General features: G+C 48.9%; 1 non-coding gene across 1 annotated transcript; it reads left to right on the forward strand.

Moving 5' to 3' along the window:
* The first annotated feature begins 19,383 nt into the window (after positions 1-19,383).
* Positions 19,384-19,465, forward strand: TRNAL-UAG (transfer RNA leucine (anticodon UAG)). The gene has a single exon. It is a non-coding gene; the product is annotated as a tRNA-Leu (tRNA).
* Positions 19,466-20,788: the final 1,323 nt, after the last annotated feature.

Genomic DNA, 20,788 nt, shown 5'->3' on the forward strand with positions numbered 1-20,788 from the left:
CGGCGAATAAAAAGGTTGAGCTACAGCGCTCTCAAAATGATGGCGTTCAATTTTCCCTCCGTGTCCATTCGAGAACACCATGTTCAGCAGAATTAAAAAAGCACATTACATCACGCACTTGACTACATTAACATGAGCAGAGAAGATGACTACGTCTGATGCGAGCACTGCATGTTCTGATAATTTGTTCAAATCTCTCGATGTGACAGCAAGAAGGAATACTGGCCATGCTGTAAAATATATATTTTTTTCTTCTACGTGCCTCGGATGCTTACCCCGAGTAACAGGAGAAAGTGATTTCGCTTATGTATCGCTGTTTATCGGTGTGTACTATGTTCATAATCTTGTAAAAAATAGTAAATCCTTTTTTTTTCGTTCGGTGTTGAAGAGGGAGCAAATTTGCTAAAGTGTAAAGTACCGTTGCCGTATATTATCTTTGGAACCGAGACTAAATAAAACGATGTGCACGTCACTGCACTCGCTCCCATTCAGTTGCGAGTGTTTGAGTGCTGTGGTTGTCGGATTTTGACTACTTTTACTAGACGGTAAGTTGGCTACTTTTATTTTTATTTTTGCGAGCCTGTTGGAGTGCGAGAAGTGCCCGCTGATCGTAATACGACGTATAGGTTTGCTGTGTGCCCAGCAGTTCGAGGCTAATTAAAGGTTGTCCCAGAAGAAAAACAGCGTTAAGGTGAAAGCCTTACTTGGAAACAAGAGTGGCGTCCGCAGGAAGTGGTGACCGATCGATACCAGGCGATTTTGCATCAAAATTGCGACGTAACTCTTCGTTGGGCTGCGCTCACGGGAGTGCTACCATTTCGCTTTCAATTTAGCATCCACCAAACCGCGGTGACGCAGTGGTGACAAACAGACAATATGGGTTAAAAACCACGCGAGCTCGGGCTGCGTTATCTATTAAAATTCAGGCATGTGTAGCAATGCTTCCATTCATCATCATCATCATCATCATCATCATCATCATCATCATCATCATCATCATCATCATCATCATCATCATCATCATCATCATCATCATCAGCCTGACTATACCCACTGCAGGGCGAAGGCCTCTCCCATATTTCTCCACTTAACCCGCGTCTCTGTGTTAGCTGCATCCACTTGACCCCAGCGAACTTCTTAACCTCATTTGCCCACCTAACTTTCTGCCGCCCCCTGCTACGCTTTCCTTCCCTTGGAATCCCCCCTAAGCGACCATCGGCTATCCTCTCTTCGCACTACATGTCCTGCCCATGCCCATTTCTTCCTAATTTCCACTAGAATGTCGGTAACTTGAGTTATTTCTCTGATCCACTCTGCACGCTTCCTATCTCTTAATGTTACCCCTACCATTTTTCGTTCCATAGCCCTCTGGGTTGTCCTCAGCTTAAGAAGAACTGTCTTGGTTAGCCTCCACGTTTCAGCCCCAGGTGAGTGCAGGTAAGATGCAACTGTTGTATACTTTCCTCTTGAGCGATACCTGTAAGCTGCTAGTCATAATCTGCGAGTGCTTGCCAAATGCGCTCCATCCCAATATTATTATTCTTGTTATTTCCTTTTCATGATCCGGATCTTCGGTTACTACCTGTCCTAAGTAGACATATTCGTCTACTACTTCCACTACTTCGCTACCTAATGTAAACTGCTGTTCCTTCCCGAGGCTGTTGAACATTACCTTAGTCTTCTGTATATTGATTTTCAAGCCTACCTTTCTACTTTTTCTGTCTAGGTCATCAATCATTATTTGCAGTTCGTCGCCCGAGTTGCTTAGCAAGGCAATGTCATCACCAAATCGCAGATTACTGAGGTATTCTCCATCTACCCTTATCCCTAACTGCTCCCATTCCAAGTCTCTGAATACTTCCTCTAAGCAAGCTGTGAATAGTACTGGGGAGATTGTGTCTCCTTGCCTAACACCTTTCTTTATGGAAATTTTGTTACTTTCTTCATGCAGAACTATGGTTGCTGTGCAGTCACTATATATATCTTCCAGCACTTTCACGTTGCGTGGACCGCGCCAGCCACATTCAAAGTTCCCGCGGCTACTGATGCGCCGCCGCTTAACCCTTTCCTCTCCCGAGAGACTTCTCGAGACGCCGAGCTGTGCGGACGTGCGCCGCATGGGCTCTGGCCTCGCGACCACTTTTTGTCAAATTTCTGTGACTTTGGCCCTGTAAACGGTGTTGAAGATTCGGAAGGGTGTTCCGTGCCAACCGATACCGGATTTCGCCTGGTACGACCACCGACAATCCATTTTTCGGGACTTTAAGTGCCAGCACTTGGTGAACCGCGTTTGGCCTAACGTTAGGCCAATGCCGGTGTCGAGCCGCCGGGACCTGCGCTCGCTTTCGCGAGTCACCGAGGATACTTGCATCATAGTCTACACCGTTGAGGGTGAAGACGTTACTCCGGAGCAGCTTGCCGAAGGGGGATGGCAGACTGTACTAAACCTGCAAGAACGCTACCGGCGCCGTGGCCCGAAGGAAGACGGACAAGCGAGCCTGACGGACGCGCGCGTTCCTCGTAACCAAGGCAAGTCTAAACCCTCTCCTCTCGAAAATCGGAGGAAACCACCTGCCCGACGTAGAAAGGCGCCACTCCCACGGCTACCAGCAGACGACTATAAAGTAGTCGTTAGGCCTAGAGGCATGGACTTGCGCACCGTCGCGCCACGCAACCTTCTCAGAGCTACCTGCATAGCGGTTAACCTACCGCTTCAAGAGGTGCTGGAACAAGACAGTCTTCGTGCTAACACAGTTAACAACACGTTCACCATAAGCACACCGCATAAGCTCAGGGCTTCGGTTTACAGTAACCTGCGACGGCTGAAGTTGGGCGAGAAAGAGTACGAAGTGACATCGTACGTGTCAGCGCCGGACGACTCTACGAGAGGCGTCATTTATTATGCATATGACGGCGGAACTCCCGATGAGGTCCGACAAGGATTCCTGAAGCGCAACCAAGGGATTCCGGTGGTGGATGCTCGTCGCCTTGGCCAGTCAATGTCCATACTGGTGACGTTCGCCGGAAAGAAAGCTCTAGACACCATCTACTATTGGGAGAGTCCTTTCCGCGTACACCCGTACAGAGAGCAGGTGGAAACCTGTTTCAAGTGCAGAAGAGTCAGCCATCGGGCGGATGTCTGCTACAAGCCCAGGACCCAAATGTGCCGCAGGTGCGGTGAAGAACACCTTCCGCATGCCGAGGGGGAAGCTCACACCTGCACGCCGAAGTGCATTGTGTGCGAAGGCGCCCACAACACCGGGAGCAAGAACTGCAAACATCGCTTTGTAGAACGCCGCCCCAAACACAAGCAACAACACAAGAACCTGAACGATGAAGTCGACCAGCAATCCGAACACAGGCCGCGCTCAAGAGACAAAGCCGGTAGCCAATCGTCGAGCCACCATCGGGGAAGCAAGACCCGCCACAGGTCGTCCTCCTTCCCACCACCGCCATCTAGCCAGGACGCCAGTTCGAGGCAGGGAAGCACGGACCGATGGCAGCGTTCGAGCAGGAGCAGGAGCAGAAGCAGCTCAAAGCAGGTGAGCTGGCCGGATACGGCTTCCCAGAATTACACCGCTCGGGAGAAGGAGCTCTTAGCTAAAATACAGTCCAGAGACGCAACCATTGCGCAAATGCAACGGGAAATAACAGAAATGAAAAGTCTATTTAAATCTCTGCAACCACCCGTAAAAACTACACCAGTACCCCGTGCGCCTTTATCCACCACGCTAAGCGCCATACCCTCCACCAGTAATGCAATGGAGACGGACAGCCGCCTTAACCTGAAAAGACCGGCTCCTTCCGATGAGGGCTCCGGATCGAAACGCGCTGCAGAAGCGTCTAAAGATGACAACCCGCAACCGACTACCAAATCTAAGTCAGCAGACAAGCTAAGAGCAGAATTGAGCGCACTCAAGAATAAATTTAGCGGTCTCGAGGAGAAAGAACGTTCTCACGCGCGAAGTAACTGAGCTGGGTTCAAACATCGCTGGTTTTTTTCAGCAAGTAGTGCAGCGTCTCGCGGCCCTGGAGGCAAGCCGTAATGTAATGCCGGCATCCGCGACCGTGCCCGTAATTATTCCTCCCATGTCTCAACATGGCACCTCGCCAGCAAATTGAGGTGTGGCAGTGGAACTGCAGGGGATTCCGCAACAAACGGAGTAACCTGTTGTTTCACATCCAAAGCTTACCTAAACAACCGGACGTAATAGCCCTTTAAGAAGCTAGCGGTCCGGCGAAATTACCGGGCTATAAAGCGTTTACTCCCCCCTCGAACGCAGGGACGACGGCGACAGTCCCATTCACAGCGACATTTGTTCAACGCAACATTACGGCTATACCATAGACCATACCACCATAGACAATTCTAGCGAACAGTACACGCTACTTGAAATTGTGCCCAGAAAAAAGGGTGAGGCAAATCTTTTCATACTCAACCTATACAGTTCACCGAAAGACAGAGGGTCAGGAATTCCCGACCTACTGTGTAAAGCAACTCGACTCGCCGCAGGAACGCAGCTCCTTGTGGTGGGCGATTTTATTGCCCACCATTCGGCTTGGGGCTATCGGAAGAACAACCCCAAGGGTACAAAGCTGTGGCAGTCTATCAAGAACCTGGGCCTCACAATTCTTAACGATCCCCAAGAAATCACGCGGGTCGGCAACAGCGTTAGCGCAGATACCTCACCCGATCTCACACTAACCAAAAACATTAGCGACGCCTGCTGGTTCAACACGAGAAACACACTGGGGAATGACCATTACATAATAGCTACAACATTTGACACAACATTTCACAAACTGCACCGCATGCGCACAGGCATCACCGACTGAGATAGGTTCAGACGCTTACGAGAGCAAGCTGCCCCCAGTCAGATAAACAACCTAACGGAGTGGATTTCTGCACTTAAAGAGGACATCAAGACCACCACGGTCGAAACGCCGACTGAGGAGCCGCACCAGGCGACTGACTCCAAACTCCTCCACATGTGGGAAGCGCATGTCAGCCTACTAAAACGTTGGAAGAGACCAAGACACAATAAAAATCTACGCAAGCGTATAGCGCAACTCGAGCGCCATATCGAAGCGTACAGTATAAACCTGCAGGAAAAACAATGAGGCCAAATCTGTGATAATATGAAAGGGCAGCTTGGAAACAAAAAGACATGGTTCTTCCTCCGACACTTGCTCGACTCCACACAGACAAAATGCGCACAGCGAGACCGACTCACGAAATTAATTCACCAATACCAGGGTACGGACGCTGAGCTACTTGCCGAACTGCGAGCACGCTACCTGAACACATCCCACACAGACCCTCTACCCGCGTATGAGGGTCTTCCCAACGACACCCTGGATGCCGATATAGCAGATGCCGAGGTCTGGTTTGCTCTCAGCCAGCTCCGTACCACCACCGCGGCGGGACCTGACGGAGTGTCAAACAAAACGCCCAGAAACTAGACCACACGTCTGTCGCGGCCCTGACGGAACTAATGAACACCTACTGGAGGGAAGGCGAGATCCCTCAGGAATGGAGGCGCGCGCGGGCACCTTCATCCCAAAACCAGGCAAGAAACTCTCGATCGAGAATTTACGGCCCATCTCCCTCACGTCTTGCATCGGAAAGCTAATGGAACATGTCATCCTTAACCGACTGCAAAATTACGCCGAAGACCGCGACTTAATTCCTCCAACAATGATTGGCTTTAGGGCAAACTTGTGCACGCAGGACGTGATGCTACAGCTTAAGAAGGATGTGCTGGACCCTCCATGTGGAACTGGGACGAAGGCGGTACTTGGGCTAGACCTGAGCAAAGCCTTCGACAACGTCTCGCATGAGACAATCCTCACGAATCTCTCTCAATTGGACCCTGGTGAACGGATATTTCATTATTTCCGAACATTCCTATCCCTAGCGGACAGCAGAGCTCACTCTAAGTAGCCTTAAATCAGATCCCATTCCTCTGGGAAGCCGGGGCGCACCACAAGGCTCGGTGCTCTCGCCTTTCCTATTTAATCTTGCACTCATTACACTTCCCCCCCCAGGCTCGCTGCCCTGCCGGGGCTGCAGCACACTTTCTACGCGGACGACATCACCCTGTGGGTAACCACGGGGAACGACGGCCAAATAGAGGATACGCTGCTGCAGGCAGTTGGCATAATCGAAACCTACGCGTCGGGAGCGGGCCTTGAATGTTCGCACGCGAAATCGGAACTGCTGGTTTTCAGGGCCAAGCCGCGAGGAAGAAATGCAATCCAGGCACCCCCGATCGCCCTGAATGTATGTGTGAGAGGCCAACCGGTCAAGGAGGTTCAAACCATGCGCATACTGGGCATGTACATACAGAACAATCGCAAAAACGCCGAAACAATAAACAGACTCACTGCCACGGTGAATCAGATTGTACGACTTTTCAGACGAATCGCCAACAAAAGAAAAGGAATGAAAGAAAAAGATCTCTGTCGATTAGTCCAGGCTTTCGTACTGAGCAAAATTGTCTACTCCCTCCCTCCCGTACCTGCAACTGCAATTCGCGGAGAGAATGAAAGTTGAGAGCCTAATACGACAGGCCTACAAGGCTGCCCTTGGGCTCCCGCACAGCACGTCTACGGAAAGGTTAGTGGCCCTTGGGGTTCACAACACGCTATCGGAGCTGTGCGAGGCACACCTTGTCTCCCAGCTCGGACGACTCACTCGCACGAACGCGGGAAGGTCCATCCTGTACAGACTACACATGTGCGAACAACTTCCAGAGAAGGACGCGAAAACACAGTTACCTGCACACATTAGGACAGCTCTATTCATTAAACCCTTGCCCAAGAATATGCACCCCGCGCACCACGAAGGGCGACGCATGGCGAGGGCTGGCGCCCTACATGCCAAGTACGGCCGACACGTCAATGCAGCATACGTGGACGCGGCGGAATATCGGCACACCCAGAGACAAGCGTTCGCACTGGCCGCTGTGAATGGGAACGGTTCCCCGTTGGCGGCCGCATCAATCGCAACCACCTCCCCCGAGACGGCGGAGGAAGCGGTTATAGCCTTAGTTATTGCAAACACGTCCGCCGATATTATATTCAGTGATTCTAAAACAGCCATTCGCAATTTCGCGAGGGGCCGCATCACGTCTACCTCCTTCCGCATCCTCCAAAGCACCCCCGCTCCGGTTAGGGAAATTGAACTAATCTGGGTCCCGGCCCACTCGTCTAATCCGGGGAACGAGGCGGCTCACGCGCAATCCCGAGGTTTCGTCGACCGGGCAGTGAGCGCGCCCTCCGACCCGAATTTCACGAAGGACGGGTTAATTTCTTTTCATGACATCACCCATCACTTCAGGCTGGAAAGGCGCCCCCCCCCCCCCCCCACCCACACACACAAATCTTTAACAAAGGCGCAGGAAGTTACCTGGCGCCGACTACAAACACGCTCTCTCCTAAATCCGGCGGTGCTTGCCCGCCCTGATGTACCCAGGCTAGTACAACCCAAACTGCAGTAAATGCGGCGAAAGAGCAACATACTGTCACATTCTCTGGAACTGCGCAAATGATCCACCTGCGGTGGAATTAATACATCTCCCTTCTCCCGAGCAGTGGGAAGCCGTGCTGGTCAGCTCGGACCCGCAAATTCAACTACGGGCCATCGAGCGGGCTAATAAGGTCGCCGCCAGCCATGGACCAGCGGCCATCTAGTACGTCTCTCCTTAGACCTGCTTGAGCGACGAAATAAATGTTTTCCAATCCAATCTAATTCCCTCTCCCAGCTCGTTCCCGGGATAACCGGTCCTGCGCGAGGGTATAAAGAAAGGCGCACGCTGTCGCCTCGCTTCTTCGCTCCTGGCTGATCGCCTCTTCACTACCGAGACGACCCGCGGGTCGCTGCCTGTCCGTCCAGACGACGACCCCGATGACCTCCTGCACCACCATGGACTTCCGGACGTGAGATTAAAGATGTTTGTTACACGGCCCGCTGTGTATTTGTCTTGCGCATCCATCGGGCAGAGGAATCGCCCACAACGTATACGGCTCGTCTACTCCCTCCTTTCGCAATGCTTGCATCATCGCCGATGTTTCAACTGAGTCAAATGCTTTTTCGTAATCAATGGATGATATATGTATAAGGGCTGGTTATATTCCGAGCATTTTTCTATCTGATTGATGGTATGGGTATGATCAATAGTAGAGTAGTTTCCGAAAACCTGCTTGATCCTTTGCTTGATTGCAGTCTAAGGTTGTCCTGATTCTATTAGCGATTACCTTAGTAAATACATTATACGTAACAGACAGTAAGCTGATTGGTCGGTAATTTTTAAGGACCTTAGAGTCCCCTTTTTTATGAATGAGGATAATGTTTGTATTCTTCCATGGTGCCGGTGCCGTCGATGACACCAGGCACTGCGTATACAGGGTGGCCAGTTTTTCTAGCCCGATATCTCCCCCGTCCTTCAGCAAATCTGCAGTTATCTGATCCTCTCCAGCTGATTTCTCCCTTTTCATAGTTTCTAATGCTTTCTTGACCTCCTCCTTCGTCACTGGTGGAACATCTGACTGTTTTCCCTACCGCCAATCTCATTACGGTCGTGACTATTTTGGCTACTGTAGAGATGTGTTTAGAACTCCTCGGCTACTTTGACTATCTTGTCCATATTCGTGATGATGTTGCCCACCTTGTCCCTTATCGCATACATCTGGTTTTTGCCTATGCCCAATTTCTTCTTTACCGATTTAAGGCTTCCCCCGTTCTTTACAGCATGCTCAATTTTCTCCATGTTATACTTCCTTATATCGGCCACCTTGCGCTTATAGATTAGCTTTGATATCTCGGCCAATTCGATCTGGCCTGTTGGATTGGAAGCTTTCATACTCTGGCGTTTCTAATGAAATCTTTCGTCTCCTTAGACAGCTTACCGGTATCCTCTCTAACTATCTTACCGCCTACTTCTACCGCTTATTCAGTAATGATATCTCTGAAATTATTGTTCATTGCTTCTAGGGTTAGAGCTAAATATCTATTCTGTAGCGAGATCCTGAACTCTTCTGCCCTCCCCCTCACCGCTAATTTTTTGACGGGTTTCTTTCTTACTAATCTGCTGCGTTCCTTCTTCAGATTTAGGCTAATTCGGGACCTCACCATCCTGTGGTCACTGCATCGCACTTTCCCGATTACCTCTACATCTTGCATAATGGTGGGGGTTGAACACATTATGAAGTCAATTTCATTTTCAGTCTCCCCGTTAGGACGTTTCCACGTCAATTTCCGGTTCTTCCGTTCGCTGAAGAAGGTATTCCTGACTTTTAAGTTATTGCGCTCTTAAACACAGCTAGTAACTTCCCCTTGCTATTCCTAGAACGAATGCCATAGTCACGTATACTGCCTGGTCTCCTGCCTGCTTTTTCCCTACCTTGGCATTGAAGTCGCCCATTAGTACAGTATACTGCGTCTTTACTTTTCGCATTGCCGATTCTACATCTTCGTAGAAGCTTTCAACTGCCTGGTCATCATAACTAGGTAAATAAGTAAGTAAATAAATAAGCTAAGAAGACTAAACTTTTTCTCGGAGCGTACCATGGTTATTTCATCCGTTTCACTGCTGCAACGCCGTTGATGTGTATTTTACTCTGACAAAGTGACTATAAATTGGTCATTGGCCCTGTGTGTACACGCCCGAATCCGGCTCGGGCCCGAACGTTTAAGCACACCCTAGTTCCAGGCTTCCATTCTGGGAAGCCATCAAGGCATTTAGCCTTGTCTCTTGAAAACATCAATAATGCTAGCAACCGATTCTCGAAAATACTGCCGTATTTTCCTGGCATCAATGCCCGCATGCCTGAAAGCCATTCGGGATCGCCAGATACGGTGCAGGCCCAATAACATGATCATGTCCAGCGGTAGCCCATCATCTTCAATTGGTAAAAATCTAATTCCGGATGCATCCAAGGGAAGGTCTTTTTTTAATAAGTATGTGTAAAATCTGGTTTTGAAGTTCGCAATAAAGAAAGAAAAGTGGTGCTGCATTGGTTACGACGCCCGACTATTCTATACTCTAGCGGAGTACCCGAGATGGGGCTGGGGCAGGTAGGTCACCGCCGCTTGCGGCGGGAGCTAGCCTGCCACCGAAGTTTTATCTGTTGTAGGCCGTCATTGCACCCGCCACCGCTTCAGTGGTGGACGACGGCTGTTGTTGCGGCGCGCGTCTTTCTTTCCCTCTTCCTTTTCTTTCTTCTCTATTTTCTCTCCTGTCTGCACGAGACAGCGGAGGTGGCTCAGCTACAGAGCCAGTAGCAGGCCCGTGCATTTTCTTTTCCTTCTTCGTACAGCCACAACAACAAAAACAACGAGTTCGAACCCGACCACAGGCGGCTGTTTTTCGATGGAGGCCAAACGGAGTGGGTTAGGTGCTCTATATGATGTCAGTGCACGTTAAATTACACCGGATGGTCGAAATTTCTTGAGACCTCCACTACAACTCTTATTTCTCTCTTTCCATTTTTACTCCAACCTTCCTCCCTTTCTTTACGGCGCGGTTTACGTGTCCACAAAATTTTTTTGACAAAGGCGGCACCTTTCCTTTCCTGTAAATCAATTTATTTAATTTAAACGGAGGGGCAGTCCTGTGTTGTGCTATTCCGAAATTACTCCGTAGGCCTTCGCTACGGGAGCTATTTCACTCTCTCCGCGTTCACTCCCACATTTCTCCCTTTCCTCAAGTCTGACAGGTACTGCACCTTTCCTTTCTTTTAAAATGTACAATTTACAAGAAAAATATATGAAAATATGACTGACATGATTTGGTGTAGGTCCATCCAAAAGTAAAAGGCACATTCCTTTCAGCCAAACTTAAGGAAATATTGTATTGCCCCGCTGCGGTGCTGCAGTGGTAAAGATGCCCGACTGCTGTGCCATAGTACCCGGTTTCGATCCCGACCGCCGGCGGCTGCCTTTCGATAGAGGCGGAACGAAGAGGCGTCTGTGTGTTGCACAATGCCTGTGCACGTTAAAGATCCCCATGTGCTAGAAATTATTCCGGAGCCTCCACTACGGCACCCCTTTCTCTCTTTTCGCTTTCACTCCCACCTTCCTCCCTTCTCTTACGGCGCGCCCCGCCTGGGTGGTGCAGTGGTAAGACGCCTGACTACTGTGCCGGAGTACCCGGGTTCGAACCCGACCTCGGCGGCTGCGTTTCGATGGAGGCGAAACGAAGAGGCGTCCGTGTGCTGTGCGATGTCAGCGCACGTTGAAGATCCCCAGGTGGTCAAAATTACTCCGTAGCCCTCCACTACGGCTCCTCTTTCTCTCTTTCCACTCTCACTCCCATCTTCCTCCCTTCCTTTACGGCGCTGTTGAGGTGTCCACAGAAAACCAGTGAGACAGTTACCTCGCCTTCCGCTTCCTATAAATCAATCAGTTTTTTCTTTCTCTTACGGCGCGGGTCAGGTGTCCACAATTAAGTGTGGCAGATACTGCGCATTTCCTTTTCTGTGAACCAGTCATTATTATCGTTATTATAAGGAAACCCTGTGAAAAAAATAGCAATTAAAAAGAAGGCGATGTAAAGAGGCTATCCTGCCACACAGCTTTTACTCTATTAGTAGGTTCAAGCCATGCTTAAACCCCGACAATTTTCCCGAAGCCCTCCACTACGGCGCCTCTTTGTTCTTTCATTCCTGAATTCTTCCCTTCCCTTACGGGGTGGGTCAGGTGTCTACAGAAAAAAGTGTGACAGATACTGCATCTTTCCTGTAAAGCAATTGAATGTATTTAAGGCAAACTTTGCTAAGCTCTGTGCCAGTCTATCAGTGCTAATCCGCCAAGCAATATACATTCCAAACCAGAGCGCTTTCGCACGACCTGATCGGTTTAAGCGGAGTTCAACCGCAGTTCATTTTTAGTTAGCTGGTACTGCTCTGTTATTTCCCCGCAAACAAACCAACTAAAGAACTTAATTTAGGTAGTTAGGTTTTAACGTCCCTAAGTGATCGAGGCTATGAGAGACGCCATAGTAGACGGATCTGAAAATTTCGACCACCTGGGTTTTTTAATGTGCGCTCACATCGCACAGCACATGAACGCCTTGCAAACTATGTAAATTTGTAAAGTGGCGCATGCATCGGAAAGGAACGGTCCATTAACTTTCACACTTCTCGCTGAAGATAGATAGATGGATTTATTGAAAGGAAAAGGCAGAGAGGTTGGCCCGAATAATTCAAATCTGGCCTGCTACTCTGCACTGGGGAAGGGGAAGGAGAGAAGAAAGAAGGTCATGATGGGTGACGATGTGGGAGAAGGCATATGAAATATATATACAGACACAGCAGCTTGCTTTACAAACGTGAATCAAGTCCGCTGGCGCTCAAAAAACGGCAAAGAGCGCGCACTGCCTGGACGCCCTTCCCCTTGTCCTGCCAAGCGCCCAGCAGCAGTTCCTCCGACAGAGGCCTCTTGTCTAAACGCTTCAAGGAAGCAGCTAGCACATTTCTTTCGTTCGCATACTCTGGGCACACCAATAATACATGGTCCACAGTCTCTGGGATGCCACAAGTTAAACATTCCGGTGAGTCCAGCTGTCCAATTAAATGTAAGTATTTGCGCGTGAAAGCCACGTTTAAACGAAGTCGATGTATCAAGCATGTCTGATGACGCGGAATATCACGCGGAACATAAAATTTAAATGTTCGATCAAGCCTTCTTAGACGGATGTGTCGGGCGTCTGGTTGAGCCCAGTAAGCTGCTGTAGCAATATTCATATAACTCTTTAGAAGACACGTCGTATCCGCTCTTGAAAAAGGCACAGCTGTTTGGAAGCCATTGATGAGTGCGCTTTTCGCTTCAACATCGGCCTGCTCATTCCCATGGAGGCCGCAGTGGGCAGGAATCCATTGAAACATTATCGTGTGGCCTTGCAGCTGGGCAGATGTGATGAGATCCATAATGTTTAGTGCCAGGGACTGATAGGCAGTGTGGCGTAAGAAGTTTTCCAAAATTTGTAATGCAGTCTTCGAGTCCGTGAATATACACCATTTTTGAGGTGGTTCCCCACATATATAGCGAATAGATTCTCGAATGGCTACAAGTTCGGCAGCGGTTGATGTAGAGGTATGTCCCAAAAGGAAATGCAGAGTCGTTTTCCGAGCTGGTATGACCACAGCTGCAGCGGATGCCTGTGCTGACACAGATCCATCAGTGTATATGTGAATATAACTGGGATATTCTGACCAGATGTGTGCCAGAGTAAGTTGTTTTAGTCCACTAATTGGTACCATTGATTTCTTTAGTATTCCGGGAACACGAAGGTGCACAAAAGGTTTATCCATCGTCCATGGTGGTTGGGTGGGATGATATGGGAGGGCATATCCTGTCGGTACTTGCGACTGATGGCAGCGGAGTGCAGTTGTAAAACTGCAGTCCGGCCTCTCATCCAGAATCTTGCTGAGTGGGTGAAAACGGTGTCTTGTAAGTGCTCGTAAATATACACGAAGTGGTTCGTGTGACAAGTATATGGACATTGGGCGAGCGTGTGCCTCTTCAATTGTGCCTTTGTTAGAGGTGCATCTGGGCAGTCCAAGGCATATTTTCAGTGCCTGCGCTTGCACGCTCTCTAAAGTCCGCAAGCAGGAAATGCTCATACTAGAGAGTACTGGGAGACTGTACCGGATGTAGCCAACAAACAGAGCCTCGTAAAGGCGTATTAAGGAGCGCTCAGTTGGACCCCATTTGATGCCAGCTATGTAACGAAGTACATGGCAAAAATTAATTAGCCTCTTCTTCACCATAGCAATATGTTTCGACCAGGATAGTCGGTGGTCAATAATTACTCCCAAGAATCTGTGCCTGGAGACGTATGGTATTACGACTCCATGAAGGGTAATCGGGTAGCGGCTGACACATTTTCCCGTAAACGCGATCACTGCACACTTTTCTGCCGCTAAAAATAAACCTTGACGCCGTAAGTACATCGATGTTAATGACACAGCTCGTTGCAGTCTCGCACGTAGTTGTGGGCGCGTCGAACCAGAGGCCCAGATGCAGATGTCGTCAGCATATGCACTTATGTGGATGTTAGTTGGCAGTTCACTCACCAGGCCAATTAGCGCAACGTTAAATAAAGTTGGGCTGAGAACTCCTCCCTGTGGAACTCCACGACCGACCTGAAAGTGGGTAGTATCTCCTTCAGGCGTAGTCATGTAAACAGAACGGCCGCTGAGATAGCTTACAATCCACAAGTACAGCCGGCCACCAACTCCCACGTCGTCAAGTCCATCAAGAATAGCTTCATGGAGGACGTTGTCGTAAGCTCCCTTTATATCTAAAAATGCAGCAGCTACTAGTCGACGGTGACGCTTTTCGTGTTCTACTGTCGCCACAAGGTCGATGACGCTGTCAATGGAAGAGCGTCCGCGGCGAAATCCAGTCATCATATTAGGATAAAGATCATTACTCTCTAGATACCACTCAAGTCTTGCCAGCACCATGCGCTCCATAACTTTTCCAACACAGCTTGCTAGGGCAACTGGCCGGTATGAGGTAAGTTCGAGAGGAGGCTTTCCAGGCTTCAAAAGAGCAACCAGGCGGCTAATTTTCCAGTGTTCAGGAACAGTACTAGAAGCCCATATATCATTGAAATAATTAAGTAGTGCAGTTCTACCATCCTTGCCTAGGTTCGATAAGGTTGAATAAGTAATCCCGTCAGGACCAGGTGCAGATGAATGCCGACAAGAAGCAAGAGCGGCGTCTAATTCAGCTATTGTAAAGGGCACGTCGTATTGATCATTCGGCGAAGGTGGTGCAAAAACCTCTGAAATTGGTAACTGTGCCTGGTTTGTGCCCACAACCATTTTACAAAAATCTTCAGCTACGTCAACTTCATTGCGGCGTTGGTAAAGGGCCAGGGCACGAAAAGGGTGCCTTTCTCGCGGAGGTGTGCGCAAGCTTCTCGCAACATGCCAGATACGCGACAGGGGCTTACGGGGATCCAGTGATGAGCAGAACTGTCTCCAACGTTGTCGTCCTAACCTCTCCAGGTGACGCAAAACTTGACGTTTAGCTCGGCGAGAAAGTGCGAGATCTTGCGCGGATTTCGTTCTTCTGTACTTCCTTTCAGCCCGCCGACGGATCGCGCGAAGCCGCTCGAATTCCACGTCGATGCTGGACACTGACACCGGCACACTAACATAGCGAGTGTTCTCACTGAGAGAGGAAGTAATGAGTCCCTCTATTTGAGATGGTGACTGGAGGTCCACGCTGAAAGTCTCCACCGCTGCCCTAAAGGCGGGCCAGTCTGTGTATTGCACACGAGGTGAAGTGGCAGGTGCAAACCACTTGATGCATATGTACGTTGGTATATGATCACTCCCATGTGTTTCCACATCACTACACCAAGAAACGGAGGGATGGAGGTTTCTGGAAACAAACGCCACATCCAAGCAGCTGCTGTAGGTTGTTCCGCGTAGAAACGTCGGTGAGCCGTCGTTTATATTGACGAGATCTTGCGTATGCATAAAGTCTGCCAGGTCTCTTCCTCTATTGCTCATTATTGCACTACCCCACTGAGGGTGGTGAGCATTAAAGTCCCCCACAATAATACGAGGTGCTGCACAACACTGGATTGTTGAAAATAGATATGATTTGTCCAAGCCATCCCTCGGTGGAATATAAGCGCCAATTACAGAACATACTCGTCCTTTCAGGGTTAACGTCAAACAAATGTAGTGGTTCGTGTTGTGGGGCTGCAGAGCATGGCGGACGTGCGCAATGTCTTGGCGTACACATACCAGCACTTTGCTTGTTTCGTTTGCTTCTCTAGACCATAGCAGAACATATCCAGAAAGGCGGAAAGCAGCCGGCATGTTGGGCTCACAGATCACAATCACAGGAAAGCGGTACTTCTGTACCCGCTGTCGGAAGTCACTCAGCCGACCACGCAGGCCTCGGGCATTCCATTGCATCACAACACTGCGGCGCAAGTGCATCGTCACAGAGGTGGGGTTAGTTTGTTGCGCCATTGTGAATTATTGCAATGCCGCCAAGAGCGGCTCAAATGCGTCCAAAAACTGAACAGCAAACTTTGCTGTTTGCGTGTTGATGCTGGAGAGCAGCACCCGCATTGAACGAACCAGCTGTTTCAGCATTTCTTTTACCTGCTGGCTGTCGGGGTTGTCGGAATTTTCAGTACGTGTGGCAACCAAACTGGGATTAGGCCTGGCGTTGGCCTTTGATGGTAGAGCTGGCCACTCAGCATCAGAGGCGGTAGGTAATACAACAGCCTCTGTCTGATCCTTGGCATGTGACACTGTCTGCGACATTACAGCAAGAGTACTCTTAGCGGGATTAGACTCAATCTGTTGTGGCACCTGAGCTGACGTTAACTCTGAAGTTGACTTATCCAGGCTAGGCTTGCCTTCCGATTCCTTGTGCCGGCGTCGGGAACGGTGCTTGCGACGACGAATAGACGCGGCCGCTTCTTGATGAGTCGAGTTATCTCTCACCATCTTTTTTAGTATACGTTTTTCATCCCGAATTTTAGGACAGTCCTTAGCCGTCGATTCATGGGCACCCGAGCAGTTAGAACACCTGACAGTCTCCGTCTCGCATGCGTCATGAGGATGCGTACCGCCGCATCGACGGCAGGATACCTCGTTTCGACAAACGGCGCTCACATGTCCGATCTTGTGGCATTTGTGGCACTGAACAGGTCTTGGAACATACATCCGAACTGGGTGCCTCACATAGCCCACTTTAACGTGGGATGGGAGGGATTCAGTTTCAAAGACTAATTTAACGCACTTTGAGCGGCCGAATCGATGAACATCCACAATGCGCGCCGTAGATTTGATCAGCGTGCAGAGATCGCTTTCACTTATCTCGGGGTCAACGTCGCTGATTACACCTGCAGTAGTCTTTTTCCCATGTGCAAGGAAGGAACGGACCGGCATGTTGCCTAGCGCACCAATTCCTTTCAGCTTGTCCACTGTTGCCTGGGATTTGACATCCACGGTCAGGACATTCTTCCAGGGATTAATTCTGACTTCGTCAACTTCACCGGGAACCAGCTGGTCGAAAAACTGCGTCAGGTGCTGTCTGTTTATCACATTCAGATTCGCCGTTGCCGTTGTTGGTACGAAGGCCACGGAGAAGATCCCTTGCTTTTCAGCGTTCTTCTTTGGTGTCTCACTCATTACTGACGTTCGGCGCAGCTTTCTTTTCAGGCGGCGCGACTGGACAGGCGTGTAGCTGTTGTCGGAATCCATCTCTGTCACGGTTGAGTCATCTGCCGAGTCTGGAAGCTCCACGTCCGCGACGTCAAGGTGACCCGTCGAGTACGCTGTAGCCTGTTCGATGGTGGCGGGTGGGCGCAGGGGTCGTGCGCCCGCCATCCCGAAGGATGTCGAGATCACAAATAGCTCACAGCGATATAAAATCCAGAAAAATGGAAGAGCGCTAGCTTCAGACGTTCGGAAACCTCTACTTCTTCTTCTCCGCCCTTCTCGCTGAATACGTGAGCGAGAAGCACATTATGGGAATATAAGATGGAATTGAAATAGAGAAAGAGGTACCGTAATGGAAGGCTGCGGTATTATTTCCGCCACCTAGGGACTTTTACGTGCCTTGACATCGGTGTACCAGTTTCTCAATACTAAACTGCCAAATAAAACCATGTCAAACAGTGTGCCATCTAAAAGGACCGATGAGACCATCGACAGTATTGTGGCTTTTAGTTCGCGCTTTATTTTCGTTTCTCTGAATTTGTTATTTAGTTGGCATTATATACATGGCGAAATTTTATTTAATTTTCAACCAGAACGAATTTTAAATAGATAAATCTCAGATTTCTTTTATGAACGATATTTATTGCCTCTGGGCCTCAGAGGGTTATGCAATGAAGAATCGTCTTGAAAAAAAGCTGGCCGAAATGTTTGCACATGAGGTACCGTACGTAACGCACGTACACTTTTTTTTTTTTCAGTATCCTCAAATGTTCACACGCGCAATTAAGATGTTTCCACGCGACAGCTGCGTTTCAAGACGATCGAAAACTTTGAATTGACACCTCGTTCCCGCAGCCAAAAATTGTAAAGTTGGTTGGTATTACTAATTAAATAATTTAAAGCGAAAAATAGTGAAGGAAGGCCAGTCTACTCTCAGCACGCCCCAGTTGGTTTCACTGGTCATGCGAACACTGCCTTTATTAAAATCATGGTTACATATAGCATATAGCTGAGAAGCGTCCAACCTGGGTGTGTGTGATGGCTTCGCTGGAAAAGGCGCGGATGTTCCGTTCCTCCTCTCTGCGGCTTTTTCTTCCTTGCGAAACTGGTTTTCCGTCGCTGGCAGCGTTGCTTGTCTTTTTCTTATCGCTCCGTAATCCTCGTTTTCTTTTTATTTTTTTCCCTCTCATCGTACGTGGCGTAAGCACCTCTTTTTCTCCTGCGATCTTTCGAAACCGGCTCTAACAGCGGCCCTTATCTCGCTAAGAGCTCAATTCCTCACTTTCAAGGGGGGCGAGCACCAAGCTAAAAAATATCTATCTTTTTTCTGCATAAAATTCATTATATAAGGTATATATAGGCTGGAAAAAGGAAGGACTGCATAGTTCGCTGTCAACATTCAGCTCAAATTGCAAAATGCCCTGTCATGACTGTGTTTCCTCACCTTCAGCTTCATGCACTCAACCATTTCGCCCAAAAGCCGGTAAAAATGAAGCGTACTGGTATTTTCTTTCAAAACTTGAAGGTGTACACAGTTGGTTCAATCTGCGATTATTTCGTGATGCTGAAACTAGTTGTAAGGAAAAATCTCCAAAGTTTCATCCACATTCTGACTCAGTGACGACAGCCATTCTAGTCACACCTCTGAAGGTGAACTTGTACTCACCATTAGGTTTCCACCGCCTGGACAGTGATCCCGCCTGTTAAGGAATGTCTTGAAAGGCCATGAATAGTCACGATCGAGCCCGGGTCTATTATGCCTACCAGACTATAAGCAAGGGGCAGTGAATCCAGTGATCCGTTAGCGGTTCTATTGTTAGTAAAGACCAGCGTGCGGCGATTGCAGGAAAATTTCCTTTCGTGGAGAGGTTTTGAAATGATTTTGAGAGTATTGTCACTAAAAATTGAAATTATTGATAAGTAAATTTCCCCACGTGGCGCCTAAGAATCGAATGCTCATGTGCTCACCAAACGAAAGCCTGTGAAGTTTCATCGATCTACCCATGCGCCATATTTTAATGCCATGCATTGTTCACCGAACTTTTGACGTCCATTTCGCAGTGCATCACGTGCTTGTAGAGGCACGGGGGATTCCCCTCGCTGTAAGGAGTGTCGTCGTCCGGTTATCCGGACCGTATAAAGAAACGACGGGCCATCAGGAGACACCCTTTGCCTGTCGGTAGCTTGGCCGAGCGGTCTAAGGCGCTGGTTTTAGGCACCAGTCTCTTCGGGGGCGTGGGTTCGAATCCCACCGCTGCCATAACGCTTCTCTTTTGTTTCTGTTTCAGCAGCTATTCATGATTTTGGGTACTTGAAATGAACTCGCTTGCTGCCCTTGCAGGCGATGTTTCGCCGCTCGCGCATAAAGTGATTTTATTTATGTTTTTTTTTTCTCGGAGTGTGGAAGCAAACAGAGCTTGTGTTTTGTTTTATTTTTTAAATATCAGATTGGGGTATCCTTGAGGGGCCATGAAAGAATATTATTGCAATACCGCCATCAGGGTTTGTTTTGCGCGCAAACATGATCGCGCGCAACACCATTGCTTCTAGTCCTTGAAATGAAGCTTGCTTTGGCCAACAAATGTAGTGAACATAGATGGCTTTTATTTCTGATCGCGTGTCGTGGGAAGCGGGTGAAATTGCAAGTGCAGTTTCCTGAAATGAGTTTCCAAAGAAAATTACTAGAGCGACAATGGCACGAAACGTATTCTAACATAAATCCGGATCACATTAGGGGCAATTGCTCTCGGGCTTCCTAAGGAAATTCATGGGATTCCGAAAAGTGAGCAATCAATGTCCGTAATTATGCCACAATATATCGCATATGACCACCTACGGATTTTCCATGTTTATGTCCTTGTATCTTCTTTGTAGATAACCATACGGAAGACGCGCTGACCTTGTTACTCCTTCGGTTAGAAAGTAAGTGTAAACTCTGGTTGGTTTGTGGGGTTTATCGTCCCAAAGCGACTCAGGCTATGAGAGACGCTGTAGTGGAGGGCTCCGGAAATTTCGACCGCCTGGGGTTCTTTAACGTGAGCTGAAATCGCACAGCACATGGATTTTCCATGTTTATGTCCTTGTATCTGCTTTGTAGATAACCATACGGAAGACTCGCTGACCTTGTTACTGCTTCGATCAGAAAGTATAAGTGTAAACTCTGGTTGGTTTGTGAGGTTTAACGTCTCAAAGCGACTCACCCCCGCCGGGGTGGCGCAGTGGTTACGGCGCTCGACCACTGTTCCCAAGGACGCGGGATCGAATCCCGGCCTCGGCGGCAGCTTTTCGATGGAGGCGAAAAGCAAGGCGCCCGTGTGCTGTGCGATGTCAGTGCACGTTAAAGAACCCCAGGTGGTCCAAATTTCCGGAGTCCTCCACTACGGCGTCTCTCATAGCCTGAGTTGCTTTGGGACGTTAAACACCACAAACCAAACCAAACCAAAGCGACTCAGGCTATGAGAGACGCTGTAGTGGAGGGCTCCGGAAATTTCGACCACCGGGTTTTTTTAACGTGAGCTGACATCGCACAGCACACGGATTTTCCATGTTTATGTCCTTGTATCTGCTTTGTAGATAACCATAC

Source organism: Amblyomma maculatum, chromosome 4 (assembly GCF_055883805.1).
Source record: "Amblyomma maculatum isolate TAMU_Amacu chromosome 4, ASM5588380v1, whole genome shotgun sequence".
NCBI lineage: Eukaryota > Metazoa > Arthropoda > Arachnida > Ixodida > Ixodidae > Amblyomma > Amblyomma maculatum.